Raw genomic sequence first — 7,825 nt, 5'->3', positions numbered from 1 at the left:
AAGCCAAAGGTCCCGGGTTCGATTCCCGGCGGGGGTGTGTCAACAGCAACAATTTCTCCGTCATTAATTTGAGGTAGTTTGTAGTGGGTAAATAAAAAATCGAAAAAATGATTTCAAACTAATATTGTAAAATTAGGAAGTTGGGGAACTACTATAATATTTAAAATCTAAAAGAATTAATAACAAAATGCGATGACAATCTACATATAGCTGCCATGAGTTGGGTACCTTGAGAATATTGTAGCTAAAAACTGCTAATCTAGAAATCTTTCGGTATGCTTGGAATTTAGAGAGAATAGGATTATACTTCATGTACATATTGTAATCCTAAGATGTTAATCTTAGGTGTTATCTAAATTCGGAATTGCCTAGATCTTCGAAAAACACATCTCTATTCAACTAGTCAGAGATGCAAATCAGATTCATAATCTTTATCTTATCAACAGAGCTGTTATATGTCAACTCCGTTATTCGTTTACATCCAGTGAAATATACAATTTAAAAACTAAATAAAAATGTCAAATGTTATTTAAAGTCATGATCAGGGTCTTCAAAAAATATCATATTTATGTTTGTTACTGGTATGTTGCTGGCAATGAATAAATTCATCGAGATCCGAGAGTGTCTACGATAAAGATGTTATGAGAAAACATTTGCCAAATATTTCTTGCCAAGCTTTACATTACAACTATCACGTAATGGATAATATTAACCGTACATTCATAAATAAACAATAATACAACCGAAAAATTAGAAAAATGGAACAATTAAATAGAATTTATTGCGAGACATACTTAATGATTATTATAACTTCGAGATAGGAATAAAGAGTATTTTAATACAATAAATGCATTTATAATTTCTTGTTTTGTTTTGTGCTAAGATATTACATTCCAAATCACCAATAAAAATTTAGTGATAACAATAATAACCGGGGTAGGTATTCACTGTTACTAAAAATAAAATCTAGGAAAGTGGTCCTTGATCTTTAATTAATTAATTTATGTACAGTCATCATCAGGCTGAAGTTATAAAATTTGTCATTTTTGATATCATTCAGACGTAAAAACATCTTCGTTACCATCGCCTTTATCTGTAACCATGGAAGATTTGTTTACATTTCGTCGACTTGAATTCGACGTGGAAACAACTCGTATTTCCCTCAATAGAAATAAAATACATCTTTGATTAGTTTTGGCTTCATAACATATCAATAAATTAGTTTAATAATTTCGACGAACACAAATAAATAAGAACAGAACGACAGAGAACTTAGCTATTTAATTAATTAATTTCTCCAAGTTCAACAATATCATTTTGCCATAAAAAATGTTGTTTAAAATGTACTTACTCCAAGATTCCTGTGACACTACGTTTGAAAGAGATTATTATTAATATCTGCCATTTGGTTGATTAAAAGAATGAATTAAATTCTATATGTAGGCATATGATTTAAATACACTGCACCATAATAAAAACCATCAAAGTAGAAATTTTTTCGACTAATGTCTGGCCATGATGATAAGTTATATACTGGTTTCTTAGACCTGATCAGGCAAATGGTTTGGGCAAATTCATTGGCTACGATCACTTGAGCCTTGCCGGATAAATAGCTAGGATAAATTTTTAAGTTTAAACCTGTTCGGAAAAACATTCGGGAAAACTGTGTCTGTCCTGATTATTTGAAACCCAATTGGGAAGTTAACAGAGATAAACATTTATAGGCTCTCTTTGAAGATATACCCTATAGGGTAAACAATAGAGGGTTGGGAGTATAACCGGGGGTTACTGATAAGACAAAATAAAGTGATCTCCATCAGGATAATAGGAAAAATTTAAATTCTCCGATCAACAAAATGTTTACTTAAAAAATTATTAACTTAAACACCTACATGAACCATTAAATTGGAACAGAAAATAATGCGTGGATCGGAAAATTCGACAATTAAAAATAACGACAGAAAACACTATTTTATGACATTATGTATAATATTGTCCAATATTAAATTACAAACAAGAAAGGTTTATAATATGTTTAATTGGAAAGTGTATAGGTATAATCTCAAAAACTACTGAAACGATTTCAAAACGTTGTGCACTCTGCGATAGACGATGATAATTTTTTAACATTAAAATATACCTCGACAAAAGATGCACTAAAAGGCGTTATTTCAGGCATTGAGTAAAATATAAAAAGTGAAAATGGAATCATTTTTCAAAATTACATGAAAATGTTAACCGATAAAGACAGATAAATTTTCCTACCTAAACAATTTAAACAAGATTAAATATTAAAAATTTACGTAATTTTTTAGAGATGATAAAATGATATATTATTTGTCACCTATTAGTTTTAAAACACGTATAATTGATAAAACGTTAAAATGAACAATTTTCCAGTAAGCACCTACATATAAGTGCAGAGCTTTGGGGGGTATAAACTAGATGCAATGAACAACTGCAGCGTGAGTTCAGCAACGTAGTTAAGGGCAAAAAGAATTTTTAAGAAAATCACAACAACCATTACAACCTCTAGGTGAATTAGCAGCATAGGTGTATAGCGAATAACATAGGGCCATAAAAACTCTGCAGCTACATGGATGGAGAATGTAAGCATTATCAATTATCGAACATCCAAGACAAACATAACGTTTAGACTAAATAAATTAAATAAGAAAGAAAACAGTTCGTTAAAAAATTATAATATTATTGAGGCAAATTTCCACCCACCATTGAGGTATTGCCAAGGTACATTATCTACTTACTGGTGATCGTAAGTAAACTTACCAAAATTGTCAAATAAGTCTCCAAAAGTCACTCGCGGCTGAAAATTACTTCAAGCAAGGCTTGGACTCGCTGCAAATGATAAGGATGCAGCAACTATTCCTTTAAAGTTAACGTTCCCCGCAGCGATGATACGATTCATTTATTATAACTGTTCTACAGTGACTGACCTACACTAATGATTGATGTTGTATTACTGAATTAGTTCATTGAACTGCACACCGATTGACTCATACAAGGTTTAAACCTTAAAAGAACAAACGGCTACTAGAGGTCGACTGTACACATAAACACCCTGAATCACACTTAATCTAATCTAACAAATAAACAATACATGAGCAAATAAACCAAATTAAAACTATACTGATATTAGTAGTAACCAGCTTATTGAGTGCAGCGTTGCGGTGCTTATTTCATAACCAGGGCCGGAATTGAATTCACCTGTTCTTTCAACTACGCTTTCTCGAAAAACTTTCATACATACAAACATTTACTTAATTTTCACATTTTGTAGTGTTCTACCTACTTCCTGTAAGTTCGGCACTTATTTCTGTTACACCCTGTAATATCTACAAATGATTATTCCAAATGCATACTATCAAACAGCCCAATAAATATTATCCTCAAAAATTAAAAAATCTTAATAAGGTTATAATAAATAAATACTAAAACGAGCATTCATCATGTTTCGTTTTTCTTAAGAAATCTCTTGTCTTATGTGAAGAAAAATTATAAAAGTTATTTAAAATTTTAAACACTGTTTCCAATACAAAAACTGTCATGTAAAATACTGTGTATTTGGAGTCATTCCAAATTACGTCAAAAAACTTTCAAATCCTTCATTTTTGACACACGTTTTCCATTTACCGTTTTTACGCAGCTGATAGTAACCATCATCAAACCTGTTCAAAAAATATATTTTTTTAACAAGAAACGATTTATTATGCAATTGTTGTTGACTGTATGTTCATTATGCTTGTGTACATTAATAATTATTATTAAAACAAAAATGTACATTTGTCTATTTAAATATATATACTTTCGCATAATTAATTAGTTATATCGTGTCACTGGTAATATGTGATGGTAATACATGCTTACAACAAGCGAAAAAAGATGATCTCACTTTGAAATAAAACACTGTTGACACAAACTACAATTTTTTTATATTTGTTCGCGGTCATATTTAACAGCTGGCGTTTTTAATTGCCTTATTAACAATTCATAACAATAATGCAAATTTAAATAAAACACATACACTTCCGCCACATTAAGCACTGAGAGTAGGTATTAAGATTGTACCAGATCAAGTACACATCTGAAAAATTATTACATCTGTACATACATATGTTACAGACAATATGATTTAATAACGATTATACTTAGGTTACGGCTTCACATTATATGAATTGACTAAATTGTGTAGATAATTTAATGAATTAATTACTTTTGTAACAAAAATAATATAAATAAAAACACCTAGGAAGACCATAATTCTTTTAGTACGAAGAGATTCAGCAAAATCAACACATGGACAGTTAAGTTCTCATTAAATGTTAATTGAGTGCCCTAATGACTTAATTAATGACACCGGGAATATCTTCAAGAATTACTGCTCTACCAGCATGAGATTATGCTGGCATAGCATGAGTAAAAAAATATTCAGAGAATGAAAATAGGTTTTTAGTTATTATACAGTAATTAAATGGTTATTAAATGCTCTAGAAATATGCCAGTTACGAATTTAATGCTCTAATAATTATTTCAATAAATAAGACTTAACAATACCTTGGCATAACACATCCAATAACGAGTTTAAGCAAGTGTAACCACTGTTCCAGTCAGTACTGTTTTAAGGGTTATTACAATCCAATTAACTACACTAATGAAAAATTAAATGCTCCCGGATTTTTTTTTTTTAAATTATTACATTACCAACTTAAGATTAAGCCAACAGTTTACGAGTGAAAAAATATTTAAACAATTTAGTAAGACATTAATTAAATGGTCATTAAATGTTTTAAAAATTGGCCAGTTACTACTGAATTGCTCTCATTATTTTTCCAATAAATAAAGCTTCCGGACAATACATTGGCAAACATGACCAATAACAGGTTTAAACAAGTAAAACGACTGACTCAGTCAGGTACTGTTTGAAGGGTTATTACAGACCAATTAAATGTCTTAATGACAAATTAAATTCTCAGGGTATTTTTTCAAAAATTGCTTAAAATTGAGCTTTTTTAGTCAGGCAGTAATTAAATGGTCATTAAATGCTTTCGAAACAGGCCAGCTGCGATTTAAATGCTCTTACTAGTTTTCCAGTAAATAATATTTCTCGACTGGAATAATACGTTGGCATAGTTTCACTCACGTACTATTTCAAGGGTTACTTAGAGTCAATTAAATGCTATAATGAGAAATTAAATGCTTTCTAGTAAATATGACTTCGCGACATGGACAATACCTTGGCATTCATTATACGCCAAATAGAGGTTAAAGCAAGGGAAACCGCTGTTTCAGTCATATACTATTTTAAGGGTTACTAAAAGCTAATTAAGTGCCCCAATAGGAAATTAATAGTTTTCCAGTAAATATGACTTTGCGACTTGAACAATACCTTAGCATAAAACGTCAAAAAGAAGTTAAAGCAAGGAAAACCGCTGTTTCTGTCTTGTACTATTTCAAGGCTTATTATAGGCCAATTAAATGCCCCAATGAGGAATTAAAAGCTTTCTAGTAAATTTGACTTCGCGACTTGAACAATACATTGGGATACAACGCCAAAAAAAAAAGGTTAAAGCAAGGATAACCGCTGTTTCAGTCATGTACTATTTCAAGGGTTACTAAAAGCCAATTAAATGCCCTAATGAGAAAATACGTGCTCCGGGCATTTTTTTTAAATTACTATTCTGATCGCTTATGAATAAACTTTTTTAGTCAGGCAATAATTAAACGGTTATTAAATGCGTTCGAAATAGACGTATTGCATTTAATTTATTATTAAGGCATTTAATGAGCATTTAATTGTCAGTGTATTTTTTTTTATTCTACTGACTGCCGTTCCTACTTAATATACCAAAAATAAAGAATACGGTTATTCTCATTTTTTTTTAATCTTTACTAGTTTTACTAGATAACGTTCTCCTTTTTTAACTTAATTCAGTGTTCGACCACATTGGTGACTCAACTTTATCTACCCCTGCAATATAAAATAAACTAAAATTTATAGTGTTTTATAACTTTATCTAAGTCATGCTGGATATATTGTAAAACAGCTAGACTGATTAATTCTGCCCCAAATACATACATATGTTATAGACTAGGTAATTAATCTGAATATTATTTATACCTTTTAGGAATTACATATCTTCCTAATTTGGACAAAATGAGTAGGTATGTGTAATGAATTAAAAAGTATTGTTATTATATTTTCACACAAAGATAATAATAATTTCAATATATATATATATAAGAAAAGACACAAACGATTTTGGTTCATTCTGGGTGGGTAAAATTTTCCATGATTTTCCCGAGTATAAAATATACATGACAAAAAAAATCATGTTATAATATTGCTTACTATATAAAAAAGGTTAATATTCTCAGTAACTTTAAAAAGTTTCTTGTCTTTTTTGCAATAATTACTTGAGTAAGTTTTAATGTAAAAAAGAAATGTTTTAATGGATTTTGCATGTGTGGAAAATTTATCTAGGCAGGTGTAAGTAGTATCTACATGTCATAACACGTTTTGTCATAACAAAACTATAATGTTATGATAGATAGTCATATTCTCTTCACAAATTATTACCTGCTCTTAATAAATTTCAAAATGTTATCTTTTGATGTTTGTGAATATGAATCAAATGAAACAATTTTATGTGCATTTTGTGAGTAGTTTTCGGAAATTTTCCCGACTACAATAATAGGTAATTCACGCATATTATAAAAATCGAATCGTTCAATTATGGTTAAGAAAAAAGAGAAATCATTTTTGGTGTATTTTGTGTAAAATAAATTTTCCGCAATTTTTCCGAGTAGATATATAACAGTAGATATATTATAAAAAAATAATATATTATATTTCACCCATTTTCTAATTAAAGCATTCTTTGCGATAATAATGAAAACCAGTTTTGGGGTGCATTAGGGTAAGTAAAATTATTAGCGATTTTCCCCAACGACTAGTTCTTCAGGTGGAAACGGATGGGATCGGTATTTTGACAGGACAACCACCTGTCATCCGTACAGGGCAGAGCCTAGTGTATATTGATTTTCTCTGGCAATGCAGATGTAGAAACATGCACCAGATATTCCCGCTCTCTTCTGTGTCAGGGCTCCGCACTGGCCGCATTATAATTATAACGGAGGAGAGTTAGAGCCGAACGAACTCTTTGCGGCGGCCGTTAACAAAAATAAATTTATTTTGGTAAAGTAGGTGGTGCGGTAATATATTTTTGCGCTAGGCGACGACGAACGATCGAAAGAGAGAGAGACAGCGCCGTATTTACAATTGAATTCCACGGAGGAGAGACATTCACGCGTGTCGCGGCAGCGGCACGTTGTCTAAGTGCCGTGTCGCAAGTGCGAGAGGGAGATGGAGGTCAACGCGTACAATTTACGCGTTTAAACAAATGAAAAAAGTTGTTCTACTTACTTGCCCAATTCCTCTTTTAAATCGTAATTGTCACTAAACCGAGTACAGGCGATAGGCACCGCCATAGTAACCGACAGCGCTGGTTATGTGCTACTGTGGATACCTCGCTGCGACTGGTCTCGTTCAAGACATGCGTAAAACTTGTCGACCGAATAATACGTCCAATTCGAATTTAAAACGATGACATTCGCGCACAACGATCGACAAAACTAATTTTTATTGTCGATCGTGTAAATTACGCTTTTTGCAAACAGATTTTCATAAAAACCTACCGAATTTAACAGCGACGCTGTCGACGACCGACTTCGGCCGCAAACGCCGTATACGATCTTGCCGTGTGACGTCTCACAAAATCGGCCTACAGGGATATAACCTACACAACGT

This window comes from Agrilus planipennis, unplaced genomic scaffold (assembly GCF_000699045.2).
Source record: "Agrilus planipennis isolate EAB-ADULT unplaced genomic scaffold, Apla_2.0 scaffold70, whole genome shotgun sequence".
NCBI classification, from domain to species: Eukaryota; Metazoa; Arthropoda; class Insecta; order Coleoptera; family Buprestidae; genus Agrilus; species Agrilus planipennis.
The sequence above is the reverse complement of the archived record's forward strand: the minus strand, read 5'-3'. Positions refer to the sequence as shown.